The sequence below is a fragment of the Fukomys damarensis genome, unplaced genomic scaffold, assembly GCF_012274545.1.
Source record: "Fukomys damarensis isolate Sample0158 unplaced genomic scaffold, DMR_v1.0_HiC HiC_scaffold_18, whole genome shotgun sequence".
In the NCBI taxonomy this organism is placed as follows: Eukaryota; Metazoa; Chordata; class Mammalia; order Rodentia; family Bathyergidae; genus Fukomys; species Fukomys damarensis.
Genome location: NW_022900930.1, coordinates 44,046,807 through 44,063,964, shown reverse-complemented (window position 1 = coordinate 44,063,964; position 17,158 = coordinate 44,046,807). Strand labels below are relative to the sequence as shown.

General features: G+C 50.2%; 1 protein-coding gene across 4 annotated transcripts in view; it reads right to left on the bottom strand.

The window, feature by feature from the left end:
* Positions 1 to 17,158, bottom strand: part of Slc25a37 (solute carrier family 25 member 37) — a 37,705-nt gene that overhangs the window by 11,736 nt on the left and 8,811 nt on the right. Inside the window, exon 1 of one of the 4 annotated variants that reach the window (XM_010623833.3) lies at positions 8,930 to 9,127. The exons of 2 other annotated variants lie outside the window; for them this stretch is intronic. The gene's annotated coding sequence lies outside the window, so the exon portion shown is untranslated. Of the gene's footprint in view, positions 1 to 7,616; positions 7,636 to 8,929; positions 9,128 to 17,158 lie in introns of those variants that run through there. One more of the 4 variants, XM_010623846.3, reaches the window with a different exon arrangement.

Below are 17,158 nucleotides of genomic sequence, written 5' to 3'. Positions count from 1 at the left end.
AAAAAAAAAAAAAAAAAAAAAGATGGTTGATCTACCTTGTGAGACCAGAGAAAGAAAAAGTCAGCAACCCAAAAAATAAAAGAGAAAATAGAAGCAACCCAAGTGCCCACTGGGAGCTGAAGGGTTAGACAAAGTCCATGGAATACCACTCGGCCTCAGAAAGGAAGAAAATCCTGACCCGCACCTGCTATAACACAAACGAACTTTGGAGACACTGTGCTGAATAAATACACTGGTTACAAGAAGACAAATATTGCGTAATTCCACTGACAGGTGCCTAGAATATTCCGACACAGGAGTGTGGGGATGGCGGGGGTTGGGGTGGAGGGCTACACAACACTGTGATCATACTTAGTGCTGCTGAGCTGTACCCCTAAAAAAGGTTAGGAAAGCACATTTTGTTAGGTGTATTTTGCTATGTTTTTCAAAAATAAAAAAAGGGAGTGAAGAGAGAAGAGAAAAAAGGAAATGAATGATTCAGGATGCAGAGAGGAGACAGATTAAAAGCAATGACAATCACACACACATGCACACGCACGTGTGTGCAGTTCAGCCTTCTCCTGGCTGGGCCAAGGCTTCCCTGCCTACCCAGCTCTCCCTCTGCCCCACAATCCCTTCCAGGTTCACAAGGAGCTTCTGGCCTCTGGGAAACTCAGAAGGCACATTAGCATATCACAGAGCCCAGGAAGTCCTTCAGGACCCAAACCTGTTCAGCAAGGTCTAAAAGGCACTTCCTAAATGCCTGTCATTGGCAACTTGAGCCTTTTTTCACTTAATAACCGGTTACACTTTGCTGAGCACATCCAGGAAAACACAGCTGTAGACAACGGCAAATAGAACCCTCGGGCAAGAAGTGCAGAACACGTACAGGTGTCAGAAGGGACCCCCCCCTTCAACAGCCCCTGCAGGGGACAGAGGACAGTCAGCAGTGAGCAGCCTGCACGGACAGGAGGCCACAGTAGCAGGTGCCTGAAGGAGACAGGAACAGACCAGCAAATACGCAGGCCACCCAAACCCCCACACACACTTCTGGCTGCCACCCGCCACTGCACCTTCTCTACACCCTCCAGGTCCACCTGCATAACTGTAGTTCACTCTCAGAGGCAGAAGGGGAACATGCAGCCCCAGAAACTGGGGGACCTTGGTATTGGCCTGGCTCTGCTACTCACTATGTGGCCTGCATCAAGTGCCCCCTGGCCTCACAACCAGGAATGCAGGAGGGCTCAGTGCAAGGACACAGACTCCTACCTGCACTGGCAAGGCTGGCACGGGGTGCAGGGCCAGCCCCTTTCTCTAATTCTCCTGAAGGCGGAGGCCAGGTGCCAGGCTGAAAGGCCCGCTGGCTTAGCCTGATCTCCCCTGGGGGGAGGAGGGGGGAGGGACAGTGGAAAATGCAGTTCAGTCCCTGGTGAACTAGCTGATCAGGTAACAAGAGCTTGGAGGGCCCTGGAGAGAGAGCACAGTAGTCCTGCCCCTGCCTTTTCAGATAGGAAACTGGGACCCCAGAAGGACAGTGATGTGCCCAAGATCCCATGGCTGAGGGTCCTAGAAGCTGGGCCTGGGCCCAGAAGACAGAGAGGATAAACTGAACCCACTAGGGGCCCTCAGACTTCCCTGGGCCCAGCCCAGGCCCAGCAACCTCCACCACCATGTGGCCACTGCTGACTCCCTGTCAGACCCGAGGCCCGCTGGTGGGCCCCCATCTACTCTTCTCAATTTCCCAAAAAAAAATTTCCTGTTGGGAAGCAAAGTGCATGTGGTACTTTTAGGGTTAGGAGAAGACAATGTAAAATCTATGCATTTGGACCCAGATACAATGGGGAAACAGTACAGGCAGGGAGCTGCACAGGCCCTGTCACAGTGTAGACAAGCACACATCACAGCGGCCAAGCACAAGCTCCGTGGGACCCAGGGCTGAGATCCAGGCTGCCCAGCAGTCTCTGCTCCAGACCTTCTTCCAAAGAAGCTCAGGTACCCCGGAAGCCCTAGACAAATGCCAAGCAGTGGACCAGGCCCCGGATTGTTTCAGAATCCAAAATCAAGCTGGGAAGTTTCATTCTATCCTAGCTGCCAGCTGTACCCAAGCAGCGCTGACATTTACTAAATCCAACCACAGTGGATGCCAGACCGGCTACAGGTGCTCCCCCATCCACACCCTGGCCACCAGCTCTCCTACTCAGACCCCGGGTCCAACCCAGCAGTGTGATCCTGCTGGGCTGGGTGCTGTTGACACCACTCTCCAGACACAAGGTCAGCCCACAATCCAGAGCCTGCCGTGACAGATAGGCCAGGCCAAGGTGCAAAGAGTAAGTCCCCCTTGAAATATCTTGCCACAAATGACGGCATAGACCAGGAGGAGGCTTCTCTGGAAACTTGCTGGCTTCCACAGCAAAGCCACAAACCTTATCAGGCCTAGGAAAAGCCCTTTCCCACCTTCCAGAATCCTTAGGAGGCACCGCTGCCAATGCGGGGACCAACACCACATCAAAGTAAGGGGCACACGGTGAACCTCTACCTGGCATCCCGACTCTGAGCCTGCTCCCCGGTAATGCTCCGCTACAGAAGACAAGCTCCTAAGAGTTTTCAAGGGTATCACCCCAAGCCCTTGAAATCCCATGCATAACAGGACCCACAAAGAAGCAGGGGGACACTATCCAGCACCATTCCCAATCACCACTAACCAAGAGTGAAGGCTGCAACATTCCTGGTGCTCTCAGGCACATATAAGCTTATCTGCAGCTCCAAATTCCAAAACAGATCTTAAAAAAAAAAAATCTTCTAAATTGGCAAACATTTGTACACAAAGAGAATATACTTTCCTATACAGTATACAAACACATACAGATATACATACCTGTGTATATTTAATCCAAAGGAAAATCAGATCTTCTTAGACACCCCAAGAGAAAATTACTCCTAAAAATAACCACTATCTTGACTTGAACCAGCTGTGGGATGGAAGGATGGTTACTCACCAGTAAGGGCACTTCCAGACGTGCTGCAAAAGGCCATCCAGTTTGCTACAAAGAGCCCCTACTGAGAACCATGACTCTGGAGCAAGCTAAGGGCCAGCTCCCTGGAATATCAGCTGGAAAAGGTGTAGCAGGATCAAAGGAGCCCAGAGGCCTGGGAGAATACACCCAGCTAACCCTGGGAAGTGCTACAATTCACGCTCAGGGCACCCCGACTGGGGGACAGGAGGAAGTAGGTTCGTACATGGGGAACAAACCATTCCAGCTCTTCTGCCTTCTCTCCTGTGTCCCACAGGGCTCCCCATCTGCAGAGCGTCAGTCACATTCACCCTTCCACAGCCCAGCCTTCCCAGTCTAAAGTGTGGGGCACAACTGCAAAGCATCCAGAGCACCACTAGCCACGTTCTCCAGACAGAATCCTGGAACCGTCAGGTCCATGGGGCCATGTTTTGGGGGGCACTGCTGTTTCTTGGGACAAAAAGACTAAGTGAACAGTTCCCATCACAAGCTTGGTAGAAAGAGCCGATTCCACCACCACCATGGTGAAAAAACAAGTTTCTCAGGCTCCTGGGGAAGAAGTCACAGAACCAGCCCCAGTTCCCCTTGCACAGGACACAGTGTGTGAGTCAGTACTAGATTATGTCTAGGGTGACCAGGAAAGAGGCCACTTCCCTTGCACCTCGTGCATCAAGAGGTAAGGAACAGAGCTGTCACTACACTCCCCTCTACACTATTTGATTTTCTAGACTATGTTACTTGGGGGGTGGGCACAAAACCAGGCACAGAGAGGAAAACAATTCTGGCCACCGGGCACACAGACAGGCAGGACCACATGGGAAAGCAGCATAAGCCAGGAGCGCGATATGCATGAGACCACCACAAATGTATGCAGGAAGAAAGGCAGACCACAGAAGGCCCTAATTCCTTGCTGAATAGTGGAGAATTTACAGTCAGGTATTTTCCATGGCTCATGACAGTGAAGAGGTGGGAGTGAGGAAAAGCCAAACGGTGAGCCAGGTGGACCGGGTCTTCTGCACCTGAGAGGAAGCAGCAGGCCCACATAACGGAAGCCCACTCTGTGGGGCCACCTGACAGACACCACTCTCTCCAAAGCTGTGGCTACGCGGCCACTCACAAAGCCATGCTAATGCCACACAGGGCTCCCTCTCTACCCACAGCAGCAGCTCACAGCCCTGCCAGGGGGTCAGGATGCTGTTTCCTTGTTCCTGACCCTCGGAGCCAGCCCTGGCTCCTCCCGTTCTGTAGAAAACTGCATCCTGAGCAACGAGGGAGGAAAGAATCCATGCCAGGCCCAAGGCCAGTATACTGCACACATGCTCAGAACACCTCATTGGCAGCCCATCCCAAAAGATTAAATAATTCCTGCCCTAGATGTGAGACAAATTTCCAGCATTTCAGTAACTTCCTGGGACTTCAGGGGTGCAACTGCTAACCCCACTGGGAGACAGTAAGGGCAGGCAAGTGCTGGGCTGTAGGGAAACCTGAGCTAGGGTCACTCCTTCCCACCTGCCCGGGGAAGAAAAGGAGAGGGCTGGGTCACAAGTTCTAGTCCCACACCTAGCTCTTACAGGCTGTGTGGCCTCAGGCCAGTCAACTTGCTTCCCTAAGCCCCTGTGCCTGTATTTACAAAACAATGGTAATACTAGAAAGGGTAACAGTAGAAGCTCTTTTCCCATTTTACCATGGGAAAACTGAGGCCCAGAGTTGCTAAACAACTTGCCCCAAGGGCAGAGTAGGATTAGAAAGCAGGTGATCCAGCTCTAGAGTCATATTCCTAACCACTAGGTAACCAACCAGTGAAAGAGGTGGACAGGGGATCTCCAGCTCCCCTTTTGTCCCCATTGTTCTGTTTCTACGACCACTTGAAGTCACCTACTCCCCACATAAGCCACTCCCAAAAGAATGGCACCAAGAGTCCACACAAGCTCATGCCCCCCTGAAGGTCCTGTCTCTCAGAACAGTTAAAATAGCAATTAAACTTCAACATGTTTTCCAGAGGGGACATCTAAGCCACAGCAGTTTTCCAAGGCCAAGACTGAAGTATGCCAATGGTAAAGCTGCTTCCAAGAATTTAACTCACTGCTAATAAAGACAACCGTGAAGGCCTCCCACTGACTCAGCCAGCCCTGGGGATGCACTGGCTCATAAACACCCTCCTTACAAGTAAGGACAAGATGTCTAAGGCCAACTGGAGGAACGCCTCTCCCTCAAAGGTGTTTTACTTCCCAGGCACACAGGTAAACCCGCTGAAGCCTCTTAGTGGTACAGTGAAGAAAGAATCTAACCCAAGAGTCCTCGATGAAGCACAGTAACCCTCCAGAGAGCAAGTCACGCTGCATGCAGGCCGAGAAGAGAGCCCAGGCTGCTGGACGTGCCCAGAGAGGCACCCAACGGCCCTACAGTTCTGCCACAGGCTTTGCACGGTGGGGCTCCCTGCCGTCTATCACCTTCCCCTTTCATTTTGCTAACATGGAAACAGCGTGGTGGACTGGGCCAGCTGTCAGGATGGGGTGGGGTGGGGGCACAGCAGGCAGGGGAGACCTCACATGTCAAGAAGGCAGCGTCCCTTTGGAGCACAGGGCTGGGACCGTAGAACCAGAGAGAACAGATCTGAAGTCCACCCATTCCCTAATCCATCCCCTCAACAATCCCACAGTGAGTATCACGTCCAGGCCATGTGCCATGCTCGAGATTGAGACACCAGGATGGTCCGTATCATTACACTGATTCTTAGAGAGGCTGCAGTATGTCCCCTACCTGGAAGTGGGGACCGTCACCTCTGTCTGTACAGGTGGCCTGGACCACCAGCAAGACCAGCTGTACTTTGCTTGAAGGAGCAGCTGTCCCTCCCTGCTTGCTGAAAAAGAGCTGTTGAGCACAAAGGACTTCATTGCACATTTGAAAAGAATCTCATTAGTCTTACTGGACTACAGAATAGGAACAAGACAGATGGCCAAAAAACATACTCAGCAGCCTCCAGGATCCCACAGGAAAGCTACCAACCACAAGGAACTGGTTTGGGGACTGCAGGCCACAGTATAAATTTTACAGAAAAGACAACCTACGCCAATCCTGTGACCAACAAAGCTTGGCTGACACTGCTTTTCCTTTAGGACAGACACAAAAGGCCTAGAGCCAGCAGCACAGGCTCAGAGCCACAGGTGCACATGCAGCCGAACTCTGACCTTCCTCTTCCTCCTCAGATATGGCCTTAGGCAAGTGACTTATCTCACCAAGCCCTTTTCTTTATCTGTGGCAGGGCTTATCCTGGCACCTACCTTCTAGTCTCCTGAAGGCCCTGTGCCTGGCATCTGGCATACAGCTGCCTGCTGCTTTTATTGCTGTTTTTGTTTGTTTTGTTTCCTGATAAACAGCAAACTCCTAGAAAGATGCTATTATTACCAATCCCTTCATAAGCCTCCCCCTGCTTAAGAGGAGGAGGAGGACGCCCTCCGGACGGATCCGCCTGAGTGGGAACAAGCCCACCACTGGACACTGACCAAGAACAGCGCCCACTACCCCTGCAGCCCTTCCACGCTGCCTACCCTTCTCACAGAAGGGAAACCGAGGCTGCACTTTAAGGGACTGTGACCCTCCCACCTTCGCCTGTCTTCCCTCCCATTTCTAAGTGAATGGAAGGCCAGCTTAAATTAATCTTGACTGTATAATAAAGGAAACATGGGTAGCTCACTACAGGGAGGAGAGTACTAGTATCGGTTTACATGGTTTACACGGTTTACACAGGCACAGACAGGCCCCAGGAAGCTCACTCACCTGACCTGGCTTTGTGGACCAAGTGCTATTCTGGGGACCTTTGATAGGTGTTAAAGTCCAGAGTCAGGGCTGGACAGGGACCTGGAGGACTAAGATTCCCTGACACTGCTGCTGGGGCTGAAGCGACAAGCTCACCACACACTGCTCCAGGCTCGCAGTGACCTCTGAACCCCAGGGGCCAAGGTCAGTTACACGACTGGGAACAAGGGAGACACTTTGAGTTCAGCCTCCTCACCTAGGGGACACAGCAGCCATGGCTCTCTGGTCCCTCAGACTCCAGAGGAATTCTAGCACAGGGCATAGACGTTTACACTGAGCATCTCACACTACCAAACAGGGGCAAGACTCCAAAATGTAACCCTAAATGTGAGCACGATAAAACAGCCCTGTTCTAAGAGCCAGAAGACCTAAATTCCTGTTGGGCTCTGCCAACAAATCCCACAGGGACTCTGCACAATAATTCACCTCTCCAGGCACCAACTTCTAAGTAGGTACCATGAATCTCTACCACATGTCAGCTGAATGGGGTAAGAGGTTTCTTGGGTTTTGTTCACCATCTATTATACTGCAAATACTGTATCTGTTGAAAGAATAAATGGTACCAACAAACTGTATAAATAGTACTGACAAACTGTAAAGGGGTCCTACCAGTCTCTAACAGTCTAAATCAATGAAACTGGTAGAGCCTTTGGAAAAACCAAAGGTTTTATGTGTAGGTACATGAGTGAGTTTCATTTTGGGGAAGTTAGTCTATGTCACTATGCATGGGGTCTACTTGCAACTTTATAAATTCTGTATTAAAAAAATATAAAGGGGGCGGAGGGTGTAGTTCAATGGTAGAGCACTTACCTGTGGGAAGTCCTGGGTTCAATCTCCAGCACTAACAACAGTAAAGCAAAACAACTTTAGGGAAACTAGAAAGCCTTGTCCACTGTTGGCGAGACTATAAAATGGCATAGCTGCAGTGATTCCTCACTGCAGATGACTCCTCAAACATTTAAAAATAGAATTACCACAGGATCCAGCAATTCCAGGGGCAGGTATACACTCAAAAAGAACTGAAAGCAGATATTTGTACACCCACGCTCACGGCAGGCTTGTACACAACACCCAAAAGCTAGAAGTGACTCCAGGGTCCATCAATGAATGTATAAAGAAAATGTGCTCTAGCATTCAACAGAATTTGGCCCGGCCTTAAAAGGGAAGGACTTTGATACTATGCCTCCACATGGATTAACTCTTGAAGACACTATGCTAAGCGAAATAAGCCAGTCATAAAAGGACAACTGGAATAGATTCCAATTAGAGGAGTCCAAGTCCAAGAGAAGATAGAATGGGGGAAAGGGAAAATCAGCACTTGCTAATTTAAGAATCAAAGTTTTAGTTTTGCAAAATGAAAAGACTTAAGACCAGTTGCATAAAACACACTCCTGAACTGTATGCTAAAAGATATAAATTTGATGTATATTTTGTCACAATAAAATAAATCCTAAATCTGATCAACAGCTCACTCCATCCAGATGCATTTCAGAGTCTGAAATCCTAGCCCAATCAAACAATTTCCTGAGGTTTCCCAAGACACCTGTGAAAGCAGGTTGTCTGTCTGTCTGTCATCTGTCTGCTTGCCTGTTTAGGGTAAATGCAGCCAGGGATCTCAAATGCATAGAGCAATTCACTGAAAATACAATGTTCTTGGCCCAAGGCTGCTATGGGAGGAAATGTCTGGAAAGTCAGCCCATGGGGTCCTGGGAAAAAGGCAATGCTTTAACACCGGAAGGCAAAATGCTCAGAACACAAGTCCTCTTCCTTCCCACTTGCTGACATGGCCAGATGACGTAGCCCTTCCCTTTCCAGCACAGTCCAGCCCACGCTATCCCAAGGAGACTCTCTCAGCAAGCAGCACCCCACAAGCTCAGGCATGGAGGAGCCTAGCATTGTGAGAGAATAGGAGATGACAAGCCCAGCGGTTACAAGACCTGCACGGGCACCAGTGCCAGGGGAGCTGAGGGGGCCTGGCATTCTGTGGGCACCAGCTCTCCTGGAATCTACAATTACAACAGGGAACTGGGTACCTCAGAACCCCTTGAATGTCTCCAACTCCAACTCGGGTGTGGCCCTGCCAGCTTCTACAAGACCAGCTCCACACCCTTCAGAGGCCTCACCTTCTAGAGTGTGCCCCATGATTAGCCAATTATCCACAGGAAAAAAAAGAATTTTTCAAGGCATCCCTGTCGCCAGCCTTTGCTTGCTCATTCCCTTCCATGACTTGTAATTATGTGCAGTGATGCATCTGTGTCTGTCTCCCGTCTGAGCCGGAGAGAAGCGTGCAGGCAGGACAGCGTCATCGTGCATATAAACCACTGCTGACCATCCAGAGATGACAAAGCTTCACCCACAGGCAGGCGCAAAGCAGGTCTCTTACTGCAGATCTGTGTCCGCAGCACATGGACCTGGCCACCACCTGGGGCTCTATCTGGAGAGGAACAGGAACAGTCAAAGGCATGAGCCCCACCGAAGCTGCGCTTCAGAGTCCAGGCCTGCTGGCGGTCATACTAGGTCTCCAGGTAAATTCCAAACGCTGCTATCAAATTATCCCCGAGAGGCAGAACAATGTGTGTAGTCGAGGCTGGTCACGGCTCCAGGACCAGTCTCCTTTCGTTACACACCTTTCCTTTTCCACATGAAATGACAGTAACGCAGACAGATGACAACGTATCAAAGACCCCAGGCTTGCCATTCCCAGGGTGTCACTCCAAAGAGAGCCATGAGAAGACTCCACTGTTAGCCTCCAGGACCTACATGCTAACCTGAGGCTTTGCTGGCGTGAGTGGGGCGGAAGGAAGGTCATCTTCAAGTTGTCGGGGATGACAGGAGCCTCTCGTTATAGCCAAAATCTAAAACCCTCTGCTAAAACAAGAAGTGCAGGCATGAAATTTAAGCCAAAGCTGCCAATCAGAAGGTTTCAGGGTACAGGAGTCTCCATGGGTAAAAGTCTTCCGTGTGCAAGAAAGACCCGTCCACCACCACCTCGCTGTCAGCACTGCTGGTGGCTGGGGACAGGCAGGGCAAGTGGGGTCCTTGCTTTCAAGGTATCTGTAGTCTAATAGGGGGAGAAAATGGAAACCAAATATCAGATAAAGAAAAAAACTCTCAACGACCTGAAGCAAAAGGGGAAGATGTAGGAGCGCAGATGCAGGGACCTAACAGACTTGGTGAGGGTCCTGGAAGTAGCACCAAAGTGGAGACCTGAGGTGAGGCAGGTAAAGCATGTAACATAGAAGGGGCTCGGGCACAGGGGCGGAGCAGGGATGCGGATGAGGCCCAGAGAGGGCTGGCGCCTCCTGAAGCCCGCTGAGTACCAGATGAGCCTGGGAGGTGGCATACGGACCGGGGGCCCACGCTGAGCCCTGGACACTGGGCATGAGAATCATTTTACCCTCAATGCTGTGTTTCTGTTTAGCTCCAACCCTGGCTGTGCTTTCAGGAAAGGAAGAGATGAAGTGAGTGAAGCAAGAGACGGTTCCTCATGGTGAAATGGCCGTGGAGGGCAAGGCTTCAGGAGCCTCCCCAGTCCCCTCCCACACTGCTCCCCTGACAGGCGTGGCTGACCCCATCTGTGCTACTGGTAGCTTTGGGCGACCTTTGGCCATGCTGCCCGACCCCTGGATGACTCAGCTTCCTGGTGATGAACTTGTGAAAGGTCCTGGCAGGAAGGAGGCACACAGCTATAAACAGGGCCTTCCAGAAGCATCTGCCAGAATCGCCCCTTGGTTCTAGGGCGGGGCTGTGGCCACTGAGATTTCTGGAATCGCCTGAATGAAGAAGGTTTGCAGTTTTGAAGTGTTATTGCTGGTGGTTTCAACAGATTAAATGAACTGTAATTTCTAGATAGGCACTTTGGAAATCAGGGACAAGCACAGCCCCGAAAGGGACCTGGATAGCTGGCTCCTCTCCTGCCCTGTCCCCAGAATCCACCACCCACCAGGGTCTTTCCAGCTTCCTCTTCAAAGCCTGAGGGTCCACTCCGCACTTTCCATGCAAAGTTGAAACACAGTTCCCAAAAGTGACACTGCCCCGTGGCATAAGGAGTGGAAATTTGAGACTGGAAACTTCCCATGAGGTCATTCGTTTGATCTTGCCATTTTGCAGACAATCAGTGAGGCTCAGACAAGTGACTGCTCTCTCCCTGTGCTTCTCTTCAGTGGGCCTCAGGTTATCTCAAGCCAATGAGAATTCACCTAAAAGGCAACTATACCCATGCACACATAGAAAGACCCACTTTTGCCTTTTTTCTCCTCCTTTTGCTTCCTGTCATCCACCAACAAGAAACCACTCCAGTGCTGGCTGGCTGAGGGTTGAAAACGAGTCCCAGTGCTTCCTGGTCCCTTCAATTCCAGCTACTCCTAGACCAGAAATCTGTTTTCAATTTAAAGCAGCTTCTGGTGAAAGCTCAGTTTTGTAGCAACATTTGGTTTTCAGAGACGGAGGGAGAATATCAAGAGCTTTCTGATGATTAGGTTGTCAGAAAACACAAATATCCTTGACGCAAAGCTGGAAAACAAGAACTCTCAGGGAGGTCAGGCCAAGCGTCACAGTGCCCTCGCAGAAGCCTGTGACGGGACAGCGCTAGTCCGAGGCTAGTCCATGCCCCACATTTGCAGAGATCCTAATAGCAGACCACACTTTCAATTTCTCTACCTCCTTCCAAAGCTTCAAAGATTGTGCGTGGAAGTAGCTCAGTCCTTCCAACATGGAAATATATTTGTATTCATATATATATAATATATATTATACACACACACACACACACACACATTGTTTTTGCACTTAAAAAGTCATTTCAGGGCTGATATTCTTTAAGCTCTAAGGACTAACTGCAAATCTTCAGCAATTTTCAAAGCAATTTTAGGGGTAGTTTTGCAGTCTTGTTAGGTAGTTCAGGCTGGCCCTGAACTCACCAAGTAGCCCAGGCTGGCCTCAAACTTGCAGCGATTCTCATGCCTCAACCTCCCAAGTGCTGGGATTACAGGTGGGCACCACCACTCCTGGCTCAAAACAAGTTAATGTACTACTTTGCCCTTCCTGGACTGCGCAATCTAGTGACTAAAAGGCTCAGATGCTGTCCAACAAGCCCAGGTTCAAGAAAAAAATTTTAAAGCATGATTTCATTAAAGGAGAGACCTTCAGCCTCACTTGCATGTTAGGTTTTTAACTCCTTCACAGAAAATCTCTCCTTCTGGGGGAGGGGGCATCTCCTTGGGCGCTGCTTCAGGACCAGATCCTGGTTTCATCTAGGATTCATCCCAGGGTCAGCAGGTCTGTGTCCCCACACCATCCCCATCACTGCCCGGGGCCCCTTGGAGAAATGAGACTCGGTTTCAGAAGCCACACAACTTGGGAGGTCCTAACACTGGAGCGACCGCAGGGAGGAAATCATCTCAGGCCCTCAATCAAGCCCAGCTCAGAGCCCTCTGCCCTCCAAAGATGGCTCCCCACAGGGAGAGGAAAAGGACTGGAAGTCTGTCTGGCTGTACCATTACCTTCCCCAGAAATGAAAGGAACCCTGCACACATCTGAGCCCCCAGAACAGGCCACAGCATCATGTGGTTCCAGGCTGTTTCTGCCCCGTCTCTTTCAAGGCTCTCTCTTCACCCTACCAGGCATGACCTGGGCCAGTAAAGGTCACCTGGGCAAACACTAAACCTCCACATGTCACATGACCGTGCTTAATTTTTAGCTGCTTATCTGGATGCTGGTCCAGCTGACATTTGCTACTCCTGCCATCCATTAATTATGAACCAATTATGAGCAGAAGTGCCTTTCACAGGACAACCTGGCCCCCTTCCTTTTGTTTCCACCCTCCTCTTCAGCTGCACAGTGAAAATTCCTACCCAAGGAGGAGGCTGGTTCCTGGGGAGTCACCAGCCAGGCCCCAAAGGGAACAGGCAGGGAAACGGGAAGAGGAGCCTGGAGACCCCAAACCACGAAAGCTTTCTCAGCATGGCTCAGGGTGGAGCATAGGGACACAGGCATCCTGAGGATGGCTAGGCAATGACACACGGTGACCTTCTTAGGGTCACACACTCGACAGCTTTGTTCCAACATCCTTGTCTCTTCCAGGTCTAGACACAGACACTGGGGTGTCGTGGTGCTCTCCGGGAGACCTTCTGAACCTTAGAGGAATCATTCCTTGACACATCTATCTCCCCTTCCCACGTGGGGAGACACCTACACTGTGTCGAGGCTCCATATGGTCACAGCCCACGGGCCCCAATGCGAAACTAACAGTCAGTAGTGATGGCTAGGGGCAAGCGGCTCTTCACAAATGCCCAGTCTTCCTAGGCAGGGACATCACCCTGAATCAGCAAGGCAACCCCGGCAAGCCACCAGCCAGCAAACACCACCAGTGACAGTGACTACAGAAAGCTGCCTGACCGCTCCCTTACACACACCCAGTTCGAGCCCTGTGCACCACACCTGAGGATGGCGTCCTCCCTCCTCTGAAGACTCTGCCGCCTCTCACTCTGACTCCTGGGAGCTGCCACCCTGCAACTTTAACCCAAGCTTCTGCTAGCCTGGGCATACACAGGATCCGCTTGCTTGCCTGTGTTAGAGCAGGGAGCACACTACAACCAAGACACAACATGAGTCAGAAGCCAGGCACCCACCCTCCATTTTCTTGCCCGAGGCAGGGCAAGGCAAGGCACCAGCCAAACCTCCAATGCGGACACTGGGAAAAGCAGGGCCAGGGGGAACCAAGACAGAGGCACCTATGTCTACACCGAAAAGCAAGCAAGCAAGGAAAGCAGACGCAGGAGAGAGCAAGGTGGGACAGAATGCAGAGGGCATCAAAAGCACAGGGTCTCAGGTCAGGACCATCCGTCCATCACCTCTGTATTCCTGGGGTCCCTCCCATGACATCCTCAGACTCACGTGTCTGGGATTCAAAGGGACAGGCTCTCTCAAAACAGAAGAGTGAAGATATAAAGCAACAGTTCCACAGAGGGCTCACTGTTGCTGCACCCAGGAGTGGGCTGGGCCTTCTGAGCATGCTCTGATGTCACAACTCTTCCTCAGTCCCAAGTGAAAGAGGTGGTGTCCTTGTCCCCAACCAACAGATGGGAGACACCGTGTCTCCCCGCACAGGGCCACACGCAGCTGCAGGAAGTCCTGCAGTCGGCAGAGGGAGAGTCTGGATTCTCCATTCCAAAGGGTCTCATTTCATCCCTTCATAAGGTTCCACTCAGACAATAAACACGGGACCTAGCACCTTTGAACGGTGTGTTCCTGCAAACTCTGCTTTTTTTTTTTCCCCTGAGATGCAGTTAACAGACCTGAAAAGCAGGAGGGGAAAGCAGAATTACTACTCCCAATTTCAGATGAATGAACTGTACACTAGTGGTTCACCACACTACAACACCATTCTCTTCCCAAAGGGTGGCTTTTATACTGTGATCTAGATAGGAAACCTCAGATGGGTCTGAATGTGAACCCCTCTATTCAGTGCAATTTTGACCCTGCTGAAATGAGAAGGGACCAGAGAAGGCAGAATTTGCTGTAGAGAGAGAAGCCAGACAGTCGAAAATACTCTACCGCAGAAACGCTCCATTTACGTTCAACTCTTTACCTTCCTTCCCGGAGGATTTGACTGAAGAACTCCTAACTATACGCTGGAGCCCCAAATTGCATGCCATACTTTCAAGATGCCATGATTTCCTTGCTGGCACTCCCTGGACTCTGGTTCTTCTGTCCCATGAATGAAGCTGGGCCCTATGACAAAAGCTAGTCCTTTCCCGCTCATCTCCCAGAACCCAGCTCAAAGGCGTCCCTGTCATTGACACCGGTATCTACACCCTGGCCTGCACCGCTTGCTCTGGCCTGAAGCCCTCCTCTTTTCCTCCTCCCACTCCAGCTCTGGGTGGCATAGCGAGGCCCGATTTGGGGGCATGTTTCTTTCTGAAGCTCATTTCCTCGTCTATGAAAATGTGTCAGTACATGGCTTTTCCAGCCTGAAAAGGGAAACTAACCAGATCAAATAAACGACGGAGCAGAAGTCAAAACATTAAAAAACTACTACAGATATACAACTGCAACAGCAATAGACAAATGGGCCCAGGCACTCAGTAATATACTCTCAGAAATAATAATAACAGAAGCTAATGTTAGCTGTGTGCTTATCATGTACCTGGACTTTTTTTTAAGTGCTTGGGATTGAGCACAAGGCCTTTGCACTGAACTGCACCCTTAAGCTCTTTTTTAAAGACAGGGCCTCACTAAGTTATTGGGTTGCATAAGCTGAGCTTAAACACATGATCCTCCTGCCTCGGCCTTCCAGAATGCTGAGATTACAGGTATAATCCAGCTCACCCAGCATGGCACTAATTTTCAACACTCCAGGTGGATCACCTCAAAAACAATGTTACTTCACTTCACAAACTTAGTTCTTTCTATGATTCTGGTCTCAGAATGGAAAGAATTAAGTTCATGAACCAAGGTATTATAGTTCTCATAAGGACACTATGTAGTAGGTACTGATATTCCCATTTTACAGATGGGAAAAATCAAAGCACTGGAGGGTTCAGTCACTTCACCAGAATAGTCTAGCCCAGGGCCTGTGCTGGACCCTGGCCATTAAATCATTAAACATACTGCCTCTGATATAATGTATTTAGTGCACTGATGTTTACACAAGTTATTCACAAACACGATCTCAGATCTTGCAGTTCAGGAGGAGAAGCCCAGTCCAGAGTAACAATTTACCCAGGTTCTCCAAGATGGTCAACAGAGGACCGGGACTCGGATACAGGGCGATGTCTCCTAGCTTGGTGGCCTTTCCAGAGCCTCTGCCCACAACAGTATCTCAAATGTTCCCTTCTCCAGGGAACAGGAGCTGTCACACAGTGAGACACAGGTCTAGAGCCTTGTTCAGTGGGGACCAACGGCGGACACAGCCAGCCGGACCCTCGGCCGTGGAGCTTGTGGAGTCTCTGGCTGGCTGACCCAGGAGCCCAGCCAGCCAGAGGAAGTCCTCTCCTCTGGGTGACACACAGCTTAGCCCCTCCACTTGACCCACAAAGGCAGGCATTTCCTAAACCTGTTACGCAACTCTTACTTCAAGGGGATGACTGCTGGGATTTCTCCCTATTTCAACATGGTTTTGTTTTCTCTGCAGAAAGCACCACTGTGGAACCATGACATCTCAGTGACCAGACAAGGACCCTTCTGGCCTGTCTGGGATTAGGAACAGGGTGGGGAACGCTCTCAGAAGCACCTCTGTAAGCCAGTAGGAGCTTCCAGGATGACTAAGGAACGAGGGTCACCGGCTCTGCAGAGAAGGAACCCATTCAACAGGGCTGGCAAAGAACCCAGATGACGCCGCCCCGCAGGCTGAGACCCTCAGACGGCAGCAGCCTGACCCTGCCACAGCCCAGGCAACCCAGACCTTGTCCTTCAGCCCTGTCGACAGCGCAGCAGGCTCCCCATTCACAGCTTCATTATCTGCGGTCAGCCGTCATCCAAAAACACTAAACGGGAAATCCCAGAAGTAATTCATAAGTTTTAAATAACTTTGTTACAGAGAGTGTTTCTGACAATTGTTCTATTTTATTATTAGCTCATCATCTCTTATCAAGCCTATTTTTTGTTTGTTTGTTTTTTGTTTTGTTTTCTCACTACATAGCCCAGGCTGATCTTAAACTCACAGCAATCCTCCTGGCTCAGCCTCCTGAGTGGTGGGATTTGTGCCACCAAACCCAGCTTGCCATACCTAATTTACAACTTAAATTTTATCACAGATATATCATCATAGGAAAAAACACAGTATGTATACAGAATTTGCCTACCTGGGCTATGGGGCATCTGCAGACTCAGGAAAAGCAATTCTTTGTCTGTCTGTTTGTTTGGTACCAGGGATCATACTGGGGTCCTTGCTATCGTGAGGCAGGAGGCAGAACCACTGAGCTAAATCCCCAGCCCTAGGGAAGGCAATTCTTTTCAAAGGGAACCAGGCCTGTTGCCTCAGCTCAGGGCCTAATTATAGGGACCATGCTTGCTTTGGGAATGGGGGCCAGGAATTCTTATTTTTGTAGCCTGGTGTCTAGCACAAGGCCTGGCCAAGAGGGTACTCGTAAATGTGGATTGAAACGAATGGCTAAATGAAGGAATCACCTCATCAGGGTGGAGCTGCTCCTTGCCGGGCCTTACTGGGGGGAAAAAAAAAAAGGACAGGCACAAGAGCTAAGGTGGCCTCTTTTATAGCTAAGTCCATTATGGAGTAAAAACAATGCAAAATAGGGCCAGGGATTTAGCTCAACAGCACAGTGCCTGCCTGGAAAGCACAAGGTCCTGAGTTCAAAACCTGGTACAAAAAAAAAAAAAAAAAAAAAAAAAAA